The sequence below is a fragment of the Balaenoptera borealis genome, assembly GCF_965194805.1.
Source record: "Balaenoptera borealis genome assembly, chromosome: 19".
In the NCBI taxonomy this organism is placed as follows: domain Eukaryota; kingdom Metazoa; phylum Chordata; class Mammalia; order Artiodactyla; family Balaenopteridae; genus Balaenoptera; species Balaenoptera borealis.
This window is the reverse complement of record NC_138878.1, coordinates 13,348,623-13,363,091: the sequence shown is the minus strand read 5'-3', so window position 1 is coordinate 13,363,091 and position 14,469 is coordinate 13,348,623. Positions and strand designations below refer to the sequence as shown.

General features: G+C 46.7%; 2 long non-coding RNA genes across 3 annotated transcripts in view; one reads left to right on the top strand and one right to left on the bottom strand.

Moving 5' to 3' along the window:
* Positions 1 to 25: 25 nt before the first annotated feature.
* LOC309617563 overlaps positions 26 to 14,469 on the top strand; it is a 60,596-nt gene continuing 46,152 nt past the window's right edge. For both annotated transcript variants that reach the window (XR_014238042.1, XR_014238043.1), the window contains exons 1-2: positions 26 to 4,177; positions 12,303 to 12,509. This is a non-coding gene — a long non-coding RNA (uncharacterized lncRNA). The remainder of the gene's footprint in view (positions 4,178 to 12,302; positions 12,510 to 14,469) is intronic.
* The window catches only part of LOC309617580, a 548,498-nt gene continuing 545,722 nt past the window's right edge, over positions 11,694 to 14,469 (bottom strand). The window contains exon 2 of the long non-coding RNA XR_014238062.1: positions 11,694 to 11,880. This is a non-coding gene — a long non-coding RNA (uncharacterized lncRNA). The remainder of the gene's footprint in view (positions 11,881 to 14,469) is intronic.

The window sequence follows — 14,469 nt, the reverse complement described above, 5'->3', positions numbered from 1 at the left end:
AACTTAGGGATTTTTCCTTTGTTGTTTTTCTACCACTGATTTCTGGATTTTGTAATTAATAAAATGGAAAAGCAAAAACCAAAATGGCTTGGATACCCGGTCAGTTCTTTCAAACAACAAACTCGTCGTGATGGATTGCTTATGCCCCCTTTCAGCAAATTCCAGGTTGGGGAAGGAATTTTAGACCAGACTTAGTTTCATTTATAACTTTTCTGGAATTCTTGGACTCTTAAGAAAGCTTAAGAAGCAATGTATGTCCATGTACAAACTTTCAGATTGTATCAGGGTGTTGGTAGACCAACAACACTCAACTCTTGACGCAGGTTAAGACTCCAGTCGCTGGTCTAACCATATCCCAGGAAGAGCTGTCCTTTTAACTACCTACTTCGTGAAACCTCGCTTTATCTGAGGCTTTCAAAGTCCCGATCCTAATTCTGGCATTTTGTGCTGGTCAAAAGCTGCCTGTCTCTGTTTCAGGGCAACTTCCTCATGTTGGTGGGTGTGATATTTTGTCTGGCCTTTGCCAGGCTGAAAAAGCCCCAGCTCCCTGAATCAAGCAATATAGGCCTGCTTTCTAGTCTTTTCCATCCTCCTGCCTCTTTGGTGTTGGCATGGCTGAGACAGCTAGCTGTCCACTAACGTTTGTAGCTTAGAGTTCACCGGAAGAGGCACGAAGCCAGGGACAAAATGTACCATCTTTTGCATTGAGATATTATTGGGTCCTAGTTCTTGCTGATGGATCATGAATGAAGAATGTGTCTCCTTTCCGGGCCAATGCTAAAGGAGTGGGGTGTCCCCTCCAGGCTCTCTGTCCCCTTCGACCAGCTCCAGGCAAGCGATGTGAAGGCCCGAGGGGATTGCAAAACAATGAGATGGAAGCATCCTGTGTCCACAAATCAAACAAGGAGAAAAGCTTCCCTCTTTGGGTTATTTCATGGGAGAGAAACTTGTATTCGAATTGTTATACATGGTGGAGCCTATTTGTTACTATAGCCCTGGAAATAGCAAACTTTTACTTAAAGGGCCAGATAGTAAATATTTTAGGCTTTGCCCTGTGGTTTTTGTCCCAATTACTCAACTCTGCTGCTGTAGCATGAAAGCTGCTATAGGCAACAGATAAGTGAATGCAACTGTGTGCCAATAAAACTTTATTTATGAAAACAAGCAGTGGGCCAGAGTTGGTCTGCTGACTGTAGTTTGCTGACTCCTGTAGCCAGCGTGCCTCTAAATAATATATTTATTTAGCATCCATTGAAAAATATAATACAGACGGTAGAGTCCAACAGTAGGTCTATCCTACTGGGCTATAGTAACAAATAGACTCCCAGTGTCTCTATAACCAGTGTCCATAGATGGATGAATGGATAAACAAAATGTGATATTGTTATGTATATAAAATATATATAATGGAATATTATTCAGCCTTTGAAAGGAAGGAAATTCTGACACTTGCTACAACATGGATGAAACTTGAAGACATGCTAAGTGAAATAAGTCAGACACAAAAGGACAATACTGTATGGTTCCACTCATATGAGGTACTTAAGAGAGGTCATACACAGAGACAGGCAGTAGAATGGTGGTTACAAGGAGCTGAGGGGAGGGGGAAATGGAAGATTATTGTTTAATGGGTACAGAGTTTTGGTTTTGCAAGATGAACAAAGTTCTGTAGATGGATGGTGGTGATGGTTGCACAACAGTGTGGATGTGCTTAATGTCACTGACCTGTATACTTTAAAATGGTTAAGATGATAAATTTTATGTTATGTGTATTTTACACACTTTTTTTTTTAAATGTAGGGAATTATAAAGATCAAATTCACAATGGCGGTAAACTATGGAGACAGAGGTAGAGAAATTGGATCATAAAAGGATAAAAAGGGAGCTTCAACTCTATCTGCAATGTTTATTTCTTCAAAAATAAGGTTTGTCAAAAATGAGTGCTTCGAAAGAAACCATCAACAAAGTGAAAAGACAGCCCACAGAATAGTAGAAAACATTTGCAAAAATATTTCTGGTAAGGGATTTATATCCAAAAGGTGTAAAGAAGTCTTACAACTCAACAATAAAAGACAAGTAAACAAATTTTTAAAAGGGCAGAGGATTTGAATAGACATTTCTATAAAGAAGGTATACAAATGGCAATAAGCACAGGAAAGGATGTTCAACATCATGAGGGAAATGTAAACCAAACCCTCAGTGAGATGTCACTTCACATGTGCTAGGATGGCTAGAATAAAAAGGACAGACAATAATAAGTGTTGGTGAAGATATGGAGAAATTGGAACCCCCATACCTTGCTGGTGGGATTGTAAAACACATCGCAGCCACTTTGAAAAACAGTTTAGTAGCTTTTCAAAGTGCTAAACATAGAGTTACCATATGACCCAGCAATTCGATTCCTAGATATATACCCAAGAGAATTGAAAACAAATGTAAGTTGGGAGGGTAATAATTGGAAAAGATAAAGTAAAAGGACTGTAAATTTTTTTTTCTGGAAAGAAGGTAAAACTCCAAATTAATAGTAGTCTTGATAAATCAAGGAGTAGTGTTGTAATTTCAAGATTAATTACTAAAAGAATATGAAACAAGGGTACAGCTTCCAAACTAATAGAGGAAAAATACTGGAATAATAGAATATAATAATATATAATAATATAAGTTTAATAAATTTTATTATTTATATTTATAATTGACATACTTTTATTATTAACTCATTATTAATAGTATATTGTTTAATTTGATATTAATCTAGTATAAATAAAATTATGTAATAATAATAACAAAGAAACACAAAACCTGACCAAATACTGAGCCATAAATTTCAGAGTATTTAATTCTTATAGAATATATTCTACGACCATAATGCAATTAAGATAGAAATAAATAATAAAAAGAAAACTAAAATTTCCCTATTTTAGAAATTAAGAAATATATTTCTGAATAATTAGTAGAGGCTAAATCACAAAGTAACTGGAAGCTATTGTAAACTGAATAATCAAAAACTGAAGGATTCAGCTAAAGCTATAGTTAGAGCTTGGCCATTCCCGGCTCATTAATGTCGCCCCACTTAGCTTTCCGGGGCCACGTAGGGGACCGGCACTGACAGCCGGTCTTGAAAGCTGGGTCTGGACTGGAGCGAGAATACAGTCTCCGGAGACAGCCGAAAAAGAACGCGGAGACACGGCCTTGCTTCGAGTAGAGGAAGTTGGGGAAAAAGGAGATCGGAAGTGACCTCGGAGACCGAGATTTTTCACGGATGTTGCGAGAGGAATTGAACCACTCAGCAGCGCAGTGTCCATTTCCTCGCAGTAGCGCCGACGCTGCACGTTTTCACGTTTACGGGTTTTTATCTTATTATTATGGTAGAGGGGACAATGATCGTCCCTCGTGGCCGTGGCTTGCGGTTGAATGGGCTCTGTGTGGACCTAAGCATTTACTTATGTCCTCTGGCAGCACATGGAATTCCCTTTACCTGCTGGGCCCCGCGGGGCCTCTGTAAACACCATCCCAGAATGCAGATTATTTTCTGTGAATGGCAGCAAAACGCCATGAGTTCTCTGAAGCTCGAACTCAAGACCTTCAGATTATGAGACTGACGCGCTGCCCACAGCACCAAGAAGGCAAATATAGAAAAAGTCTTCCTTATCAATAAAGGGAAAGTGCCTGCAGCCCCTTCCTCTGGCCAAGCCGCCTCCCAAGTGTCAGTGTCTCCCGGCAGAGATCCGGCAGGTCCCCGGACACGTGGGGAAGGAGGATCGCTCTTCGGCGAGAGGCGCAGGCTTGCGGTGGGAGGGTGGCCCGCGCCTGCCGGGAGCGCAGCGGGTCCCGGGGAGGACGTGGGCTCGTGCAGCAGCTCGCGCCGGGGGACGGGGTTGGGAAGGGGCGCGGCCGGTGGGGTTCGGCTGGGTGAACAGGAGGAGGCGGGGCAGAACACGCTAGGGCCAGGCGGGGGCGCAGGCGCCGAGGGAACCCGGAAGGCACGCGCCTGCCTCTGGCGCGAGGCAGGGCGGCGGGGACGCGAAGCGCACGGAGGAGGCGGTGCGAGCGGCTGTCCGAGCCGAGGGCGTCCGCCCAGACGGCCACCGTCGCTTGAGCGCGCGGTGCGTGAGCTCAGGCTCGTATTGCTGACAAACGGCGGGTGGACGAAGGCTGGAGGGGGCGACACCGGCTGCAGGTGGGCATCGAGGGTGCCCCTGAAGGGTGGGAAAGGCCCTGGGGCGCGGGCAGGCGGGGACAGGAGGAGGAGGAGGAGAGAAGAGAGAGGGGCTCAGAGCAGTTTGGGGCGTGAACTCTACAGGCCCTGGTCCGGGATTGGGGGTAGAGGTGAGGTAGGAGAAGGGAGAGAAGATTACAGAAGACTCTTGGATGTGCATTCAGTTGGAAAACGGAGGGAGAAACTATGGTTGCCTTGGACTTGCCATCTTAGTCGTTTATTAAGCCTTGTGGTTCTGTTTGTTTCCTTATTACATATAGGGCATCGCGTTTTGAAGGGCAGAAGAGTAACAGCATTCCCTCAGAGCAAGGTTTTAAATCTTGTCATAAGAATGCAGGGTGGATGGATGAATGGATGAATGGACAGATGAGCAGAACATATAACCATCTCTAAGAAAGCATTCCTTCCTTACTTCTTCAGGGGAATTTCTGTTGCTGATGCCCGGAAGGGATGACTACAAACGAATCTGTACCCCCTCCCATGTGTCCAACGATTATTATGGGGTAGGATTACTACCTTGGACTGGGCAGCTTATTCTTTTTGTTGAAATCTTGTGGAATTCTTGTTTTCACCGGAGAAACAATGTATTTTCATATTTGGTGGGTCTAGCCCCTTTCCCCCACTTGCCCCTTTCAGGGGTTTGGTGCTCAGTTGGACACAGGTTTCAGGTCATCTCTTGGACAGCTGTTCACACTGATTCCCCCTTCCTGCTCTGATTTCCTAGGACACAGTGATAGTATTGCATCCTGTGGTCAATTGTTCCCTATATGTCAGTTCTGTCTCCTCCCTTGACTGAGCGCTCTGTGACCCACAGACGGGATCTGAGCCACCCCTGGAAACACCATTTTCAGAAGCATGCTCGGGGAGGTTCTGGACCCCACCCCCAAGCCACTCTCTGCTGACACCTCCTGCCTAGACTCAGTGCTGGAGGGGGTTTGTGCAGTGAGCAAAGAGCACCGCACGGAGTCAGGGCTTGGCATCTCTTCTCTCTCAGCCACTACCCAGCCTTGACCTTGTGGCTTCCCCTCCCGGTCATCCTGGGGTGGTACAAATTGTGCCCCGAGAACTGGAGGAAGAAACTGGCTGCAGGAGAGGCAGCTCCCCCAGAGGGACAGGTTCTCAGGGGCTGTGAGAGCTGTGTAGGCAGAGCTCCCTCCTACCACCCCCGCCACCTTGAGAAGCTGCAGAGCAAAGGACACGGTTTGTTCCAGGAATCTCTCTAAACACACTTTTCAAGGTGTCCCTGCACCCAGTCTTGAGTGACTCCTCACTGCCTTTGGGAAATATTCGGCCGATAAGGCTATACCCCTTAGCCTCTCAGCTGGATGAGTCAGGCCATGCGCTGACCTGCAGACCCACCCAGAGCCTTCCTGCCTCCCAGCCTCTGCTCCTGCCTTCCTGCCACCTACCCACGCCTCCTAATCCGATGTCAGTCACCCCCAAAGTCCCTCCGGCCTGGGCTCCTCTTGCACAGCTGCCCAGAACTAGCAGAGAATGTTTCCCTCTCCATCACTTCCTTGCACCTCTACTCTTCCCCTGAGATGATTTCTTTTTCTTTGGGGCAAAGGTTGGTTTGGAATTTTCTGGATTCTCTGCAGCAGGTACACAAGAACTAGTTTTAGCTTATTGATTGATTACCATAGAGATTTCTCTGTAGACAGGCCTACAAAGGACTGGAAGATCTGAGGGTTCAGGGTTGGGGTTGAGTGACTGCAGGAAATGTGATCAAGGCCAGGTGGGGGAGGACCTGTGGAAGAGGCAGGTGCAGCAGGGGAGGGGGCTTTGTAAGTAGTCGGACATTGGTGGCTGGGCAGTGAGGAGCTGACGGGAAGGGCAGGCACCAGGGAACGTGAGGGGAGGCCCTGGCCCTGTTTTCCCTCTTTCCCCGGGAATTTTGTACCATCATCTTCATTACTGAAATCCTTTCCTCTTCACACTTAACTCAGATGTGATGCCCATGAGTCCCTCCCTCCATTCTTTAGTTGGCGTTTGGTCCTCCCCTGCCTCCCCGTCCCATTCCAGCTCTCTGCTCACCACAGATTGTGTCAGAGACACCCAACACATCATAACCTCCGTGGGGATAGGCAGGGTCATCTTCTCAGATTCTGTCCCCACGCACCCATCCCAGTGCCTCATACATGAAAAGCCATCTCCATCTAGGTGTTTCTTGAGCCAGTGATTTCAAGGATGCAGTGAGAGGAAAAACTGCTTTGTGTATGCTAGACCCCTGATATGACTTCATCAACAGAGTCCTGGGGGGTTCTGCAGAGGGGCACTAGTAAAGAAGGAGAAACCCTCAGGGAGGTACAGGGTCAGGAAATCCATCATGCAGAGTGAAGCTGCCCAGGGTCTCAGGACAGGGACACCTGCAGTTTTCCCGTCTTTCCTCCAGGGGGCAGCCTTGCCTTGCCTCTAAACTCCCGAATGCCTTGCAGGTGGGTGCAAAGACTCCTGCTTAGCGGACCTGGACTCTCTTCTCAGCTTTGACACTGACTGGCTGTGTGATCTTGAGAAAGCCTTTTCCTTTTCTGGATTTGTTTCTCCTTTATGGAACGACAGGGTCAATCCCTTCCCGCCCATTCTAGGATCCAGCATCACGTAACTTCACCTTGGGCTATGGCCATGCAGTGTAGAGAGTGGGACTTCGTGCTGCGCTTTCTACCTCTCATAATGTCCTTAGAATCCAAGGTCTTGGAAATAAATGTGCGTGGCCGCTGAGTGAGATGCCTCTGTTCACCCCAGGTCTGCCATGATTGGTTGTCTTAGCCTCTCTGTTCCCATAAAATGGTGATCATACCTGAATTTACCTCACTGGGCTGCTGGAAGATTGAAGGGAGATATAATTCTAGAGTTTGCAGAATACACCTAGCTTGGGAAGGCAGCTGTGGTGACAGTTACTCATCACTGATGGTTTGACCACTCTGAGCTGGAGGACTCCCCCGGTCTTGCTGAGCCTTCCCTATTCACTGCCTGGTGTGGCGGGTTCACCTGTTTGCAAGGACCCCGTTAGGGAGTAGGAGCACCCCTGGGGCTGCCAGATCCCAGTCCTGTCTATTGTATTCCCCTGGTTCCCAAACCTGGCCGCACATTGGAGTAACTGAGAGATTCTTGCTAATCATCCATAGAAAAGGATTTATTTATAGTGTGAAGTTTATCACACTTAGAAATTAAATTTCTATGTCATTCTTACTTATAGAGGTGGTAGGAGTTAAACTAAGAAGGTGATTCTGTAGGTGATTCTATAGGTGGAAACAGTTTAGGCAGTGGTCTTTATAATGGTCAAACAGTTTTTTTAAACTCCAAGCCTCAGATTATTGTCTGCATATACCCCCCTGGGCAAAAGGAAGTTCGTACTTGGGGGGAGCACAGATCGTATTTTCTCTAAGTAGGTCTAAGTGGAACCATAGGTGGAAGGGTGGCGCAGAAGGTCCTCCTAGATAAGACAGTGGTCTTCTCAGTGGGGCGGGCATCTTCGTCTCCGTGTGATCATGGAAATCATGGAAATGACAGGTGACCTGTGACATCGAGCTCTCTAGAAGAGAGGGGTTTCTTGCATCTGTTGGTGGGGCCCCGGTGAACCAGCCAGGAGGCAGGCACCGCACTGGAGGGCTCAGGTGACCCCTGGGAATGGTCGTCAGGGCTTCCAGTCCGGGCCGGGCTCCCAGAAAAGGAAGAGTCTTAAGGCCCCACAGGTTGGCTTACTATTGATACTGGGAGCAAGATTTCACCTGTTTTTGGTGGCTGGGCCAGAGGAACTCTGGTAGTTGAGAGTGTCTTCCAGGAAGTTTCTGGTGGACTGCTTACTTCTTGGAGCTGTTTTGGGGGGCACAGTTTGTTGATATTAAAGTTCATATGGAAAATAAACCTGCTAGAATATCCAGGGAAACGTTGAAACAAAAGAGCAGGGCAGGGGGTGGAGGTGGTAGGTAGCTACCAGACATTAAAACAAACTGTAAAAGCACCTGTAATTCAGACAGAGTGGCCTTGGCACATGAATAGACAGACCAATGGAATAGAACAGAACATGCAGAAACAGACCTAAGTACAAATGGAAATTTAGTATATGACAAAGATGGGATCTCCAATCTCAGAGGCAATGATAGACTTTTGAATAAATGGCGCTGGGACAACTGAGTAGTCATTTCAAAAAAGATAAAAATGAATTCACAGCTCACACCATATAGAAGAATAAACTCAAATGGATCATGAATTTAAATGTAAAAAAATGAAACCATGGAAGTACTAGTGGAGAGAAAAAAGCGTTCCTGTTTTTATTTGTTTTTTAAAGATGTATTTATTTATTTATTTTTGGCTGCTTTGGGTCTTTGTTGCTGTGCGCGGGCTTTCTCTAGTTACGGCAAGCGGGCTTCTCATTGCGGTGGCTTCTCGTGTTGCCGAGCACGGGCTCCAGGCGCGTGGGCTTCAGTAGTTGTGGCACGCAGTCTCAGTAGTTGTGGCTCACGGGCTTAGTTGCTCCGCGGCATGTGGGATCTTCCTGGGCCAGGGATCGAACCCATATCCCCTGCATTGGCAGGCGGATTCTTAACCACTGCACCACCAGGAAACCCCAATTTCTTGGTTTTGATCATTGCATGACAGTTACCTAAGTGTTAATGTTTGGGGAAGCTGGGTAAAGGGTATATGGGAACTTTGTTATTTTCAAACTGTTTTATAATTCTGAAAATTACTTTAAAAGGAAAAGTTAAAAGTTAAAAACAAATAAATAAAAGTGGAAGCCCTCAGGCCTTCCTTCAGAGATTCTGATTCAGTAAATTTTAGAAATGGTCTTGAGGATTGTACTTTTCACAAACTTCTTAGGTATTTCCAGTATTCAAGTGTAAATTCTCCCGGTTCAGGTGACCATTAACATCTTCATTCATTAGCTCAAGAAGTATTTGAATGAATAGTCAACACACATCAGTGGGTGAAAACAGAATAAACAAATAAATCAATAAAAATAGGGCAGGTGTGCATGGCAAGGGGCAGAGTGATCTGGGCTGTGGGAGTGGGCAGTTTTATAAGTTTCTGTGTTGGGAATACATATAACTTCCATGCTGTTAATTAAAAAAAAAAATGCTCCCTCTGAATCAGACACTTTCTGCTTTAACTAAATTCCCAAATTCTTTTACTCAAAATATGTTTATTAGTGGTTTTGTGTGCTAATTTTTGTGAATGGTGTCATGGGGACAAAAAATAAAAAGACACAGCTCCTGCCCCCAAGGAGTTTATGGTTCATTGCATTAAGATACACACTGGGAACTAACTCTAATAGGGGCCAGGGTGTGGTCAAGACTCAAGGGGGCTTGGATTTGACCTGAGCTTGCAGGAGGGCGGGGAGCAGTTGGTCTGTTGGAAAGTGGGGGAAGGGAACAACCTAAGAGGCAGTTGGGAGGCGGTTCTGAGCAGAGAGGACCGCTGGGGGAATGAGGAGGCTGCTGGAGAGGGATGGTCCAGGGGCAAGTTTCAGATCTTAAAGGACCAGATGAAGGATACAGTGCTGTGAGCCGAAATAGGAGAGCTGGGAGGGGACGCTGGTTGGAGGGATAGGTAAGTCCTGTATTGATTGTGCTTGGCTCTGTGAGAGGCACCTGAGGACAGATTCCTGCTCTCCAGGACCCCACGCTGGGGATGGAGACCAGCATGGCCACCCTTCTGGATAGAATGAACTTAGGAGGTGTACAAGGCGTGAGCTACCCAGGCTCAGGCTAGAGGGAGGGGCTGGGAACTTGGGGTTGGTTAGGTTTCAGAGGAAGACAGACATCCATGTGGATCTGTATCCCACTGGCCTTTGGAAATGTGGGTCTATTGATCAAAGGAGAAGACCAAGGCCAAAAACAAAAAGTTGAGATTGGTCCCTATAACTGTCAGAGGAGGAATTGTGGAGGGAGAATGTGTAGCTTGAGGGTCATGGAGGAGCCATGGAGAGTCCTGGGCCATCTCACTTGGAGGCCATATGAAAGCGTGGTTAGGAGAGGGGTGCTTGATATGGTAACCCAATTCAAACCCTTGTCGTGTGCATGTAAAACTCTATCCTTGAGTTTTCTCATCTTTAAATCAGGGAATGAATAGAACTGATCTCAAAGCATTATTGTAGGATGTAATGGGCTTGTGCTTTTATATGGGTACAGTACTCAACAGATGCTACCGTTAATTAGGGAAGGAGAAGAGATTGAAGGAGCAACTCAAAGGGATACCAAGGTGGTGCTAACTTTCTGAGGCCCTGGGAAGAGCAGGGGTTAAGAAGTAGAAGGGAGTTATCGGATATGGAGCACCAGGTAGACGCCAGGTTATGGCATGTGTCTTATCACAGATAATTCTTACTAACCTTATGAGGGAGTTTCTGTTATCATCCTTACTCTATGGTGGAACAAGCCCAAGGTCACAAGAGCATGACTTAAATTTCCTGTTCTGATCTAGACTTTGAGTCTTAAACGGCCCTTGGGTTGAAGGCTGGCCTCCCATGAATATGGTCAGCTGGAGGAGACCTTCCAAGACCAAGGCTCTACCAAATGCTGGTGACCTTGAGATGAACGAGCCTCTAGCCGTACCCTCAATGAGCTCCCAGGGTGAGGGTTCCTGTAGCCCCTTCCTCCATGGTACCATGTCCGGTACACCCCAGAAGGCCTGTCCAAGGACCAGACTCCACCCTGGCTCCAATACCTTCTATGGCTCACTGTGGCCTCCAGCCCAGGAACTGAATCAGCTCTACCCAGCAGTCCTCTGTCTGCTTTCAGGGCCTTGTCTGTGTTCTGAGCCACTCCCCCAACCCAGCTTTATCTCTCACTGCTGCCCAATCCTTACCTGGTGCCTTGGTCACACTGATCCCCTTCCTGCCTTATTAATACCCTTCATTCATCTTGGTCTTTTGGCCTGAAAGGCTGCCCCTCCCTCCACCAGCCACTGAACTCTCACCCCCCACCCCCTCTCACAAGCCCAGCCTGCAGGAAACCTTCCCTGGCTACACATCCATCCACACTGATCTTTTTCCCTTCTCTTTCTTCCTACATTTAGAGATGGTCCCACAGCATGACTCAAGGTGAGAGGTTATGCTTGGCTGATATCGTGTGTGTGTTTTGAGTTACATATGAGGATGGAAGCGCCTCGAGCCGAGATGGTAACTTAGCCATCTCTGGGATGCCCACAGTCCGCGTGCTGAGAGCTACGGGGAAGTTCCAAAACCCCACCAAACTCGCGCCACTGTTTGTGGCCATTTGGTGCCCAGGCCCGGCTCTGGGTGCTGTGGGAGAAAGAGTACTGGACTGGGAGTCAGGGTTCTGAGGTCTGTGCCGTCCCACCCAACGCATCGCCAGTGACTTTGAGCAGATGGGCTCTTCCGTCTGGCTTCAACCTCTACGTCTGTAAACCAGATTTGGTGTAGGACTGGGATCTCCCCAAGGGCCCTTCTGGTTACTAAGACCAGCATTCCTCAAATTTTAATATGCAAACAAATCCCCTGCAGATCTGGTTGAAATGCAGATTCTTTTTTTTTTTTTTTTCTGACTAGTAAGAATCTTAAAAAAGTATTTATTGATATCTCTCTGTAAGTGAATCAAGTGGGTACAAAGCGGCATAAACATAGCAGTGAAAATCAGCTAAACCCCATTATTTTTTTTTTAACATCTTTATTGGAGTATAATTGCTTTACAATGGTGTGTTAGTTTCTGCTGTACAACAAACTGAATCAGCCATACATATACATATATCCCCATATCCCCTCCCTCTTGCTCTCGCTCTCTGCTTTCTTGTGGAAGTGGAAATCTTATGGCTTAAATCATAAAAGTATTATTTATGGCTTTTACTCCATGACTGAACATGCCAGATTTCCTGGGACAGGGTCAATTTCAAAGGAACAGCTAAGGTTAATTTCATCCTTGGGGCTTTGTAAGAATTTCATCTAGACAAAAGAAGGAACTAGAAAACAAATAATTTGCTACACCCCTTGTCCTATTTTTTGACTCCTAATAGAGGGTCACTCTCCTTTTAGCCATGCTGATATTTGGAAAGCCACTATGGAAATGACTTAATTTTTTGAGGTATATGTATCATAAATAAAATGTGTGTCCCTCATCTTCTCATTTTCTTCCAGCGCTCGAGGGAGTAAGAAGACACGGAGTGAAGAGCTGCCTCATTTTCCAAAGAGAATAGGGGCACTGAGAGCTTGGAGGGACGGCGGTAGCTGTCACAGTGTTTTGTCCTGAATTTTTTACCTCTTGGAATCCAGGATGGGCCCCTTCCCCACCCTGCCAGCTGGATGAGTGATCACAGTGGAATAATGATGCCAGGAGGCTCAGAGGTACACTCTACGTTTTGAATTGGGTTTTCTTTTTTTTTTCCTTTTTAATGTATAACTGATTCACCTTACCGTACACCTGAAACTAACACAACATTGTAAATCAACCACACTCCGAAAAAAATTTTTTAAAGAGAAGCCATAAGAGAAAATTGATAAATTCCACTACATCTTAAAAATACTTTGCATGGCAAAACAAAGTTAAAGAGGTAAAACCAACTAGAGAAAATATTTTCAAAGTATCACAAACCAAGAACAATCTTCCTTAATGGATAAAGCATTTGTACAAATCATGAAATGCAGATTCTGATTCAATAGGTTTGGGGTGGGTCCTGAGATTTTGCATTTCTAACAAGCTCCCAGGTGATGTTGATGCTGGTGGTCTGTGAACCATGCTTTGAGTTACAATGGTCTGTCTAGCCCAGTGGTTCTCAACCCTGGCTGAAATGTAGAATGGTCTGAGAGGTTGCTGCTTCTCCTCGTCTATTCTTTCCCTGTTAAAAAAAATTAAAGTTCTTGTGGGGAGACCAAAAAGTGCGATGCTGGCTTGCCCCCCGGGCCAGTTAAATCAGAATTTCTGGGGGTGGGAACCTGGTGTCAGTGTTGTTTAAATCTCCCCAGGTGAATCTGATTTGCAGCCAAGGTTAGGAATGGCTGCTCTACCTCCCGGGCAGAGAATTGAACAAATTAGCTGTTTTCAGGTAAAGCTTTGGTCTTCTGCTGCCCCCTGGTGGCAGCACAGATTTCTAGCTCAAGATGATTTCTTCCAAAGGAGATAGGAATATCAGGATAATGCTGCTGTCCAGGGTGAATGGGTTTCCCTGCACCTTCAGGACCCACTCTGCCATGAGCGAGGGTGTATAACAGCCATAATGGCCTGCAGAGAATGTGCAGAGAAACTTCTCTCGGCATGACACCTTTGCCCCTTTTCTCCTTTCCTGGGATGAATTCTCTTTCTTAGAGACAAAGGATGGTTTCGACTTCGCTGAATCCCCTGCATAAGAAATATTTCCCACGTATTGAATTCTCAAGTGTCCAGATTGTGGACAGGCTTGTGCAGGATTCAGGAAACCAAGTGCTCCTTGGCAGGGTCAAGGTATGAGGTCTGGGAGAGTCACAGGAATCGGATCAGACACGGACCTTGTCAGAGAGGGGAGCTGCAGCCAGGAGAGGCGGGTGGTTTCTCTAGCTGGACAGCCACTGTGACCCATGGTGAATTAGGAGGGGCGGGAGGAAGAGGAAGCAGCTGGGACAAGGGACAAGTGAGGAGGGGTATTGGCTGTGTATGTTCCATCCCCCACAAATGCCTTCCCCTCTCTCCGTATCTGTCTTCCTGTGTTTCCTCCTCAAAGCTCAGCTCAAACACCTTGTCTGCCTTTAGAGCCCCTCCGATCCATTTCCATGGTACTTTATCCTCCTTTCTACTCCCCCAGCTCACTGCACTCCATCAAATCTTTGTCTCACTATGTTTCCTTGGTTGTCTGCCTCACTCAAGAAATTCCATGGTGGGTGGAACAGTGTCATGTCATTTCCATCCCCAAAGTACTGGACCCAGTGGCTGGCCCACATAAAGCCATCAATAGATGATGCTGGGTGGACACATTCAGGGATGCAGTCAGAGAGAGAAAGGGTCTTGTACAGGTGGACATGATTTTCTTATCAACTGGGATCCTGAGGGTTCCCCCAGGGGTGATGCAGAGCAAAAGGAAAATCTCCCCAGGAGGGGTTTGCTCTGAACCCAGCCCTCAGCTTTCCTGGGTGGGCACCACAAGAAATCTGACAGGTAGACCTAAGGTTTGGGTTACTTAGCAGTTAGCCGCAGGGGGCGCTGTGGCTTCACCTAGATTCCTAGCTCTGGTGCCCTAGGCCTCTTCCTCTTGACCAGAATTGCTGACCCCAGTGGCAGGATGACCACAAGCGGAATTGCAGCAGCTCAGAGCCTCCCGGCATGGCCGTCTGCAGC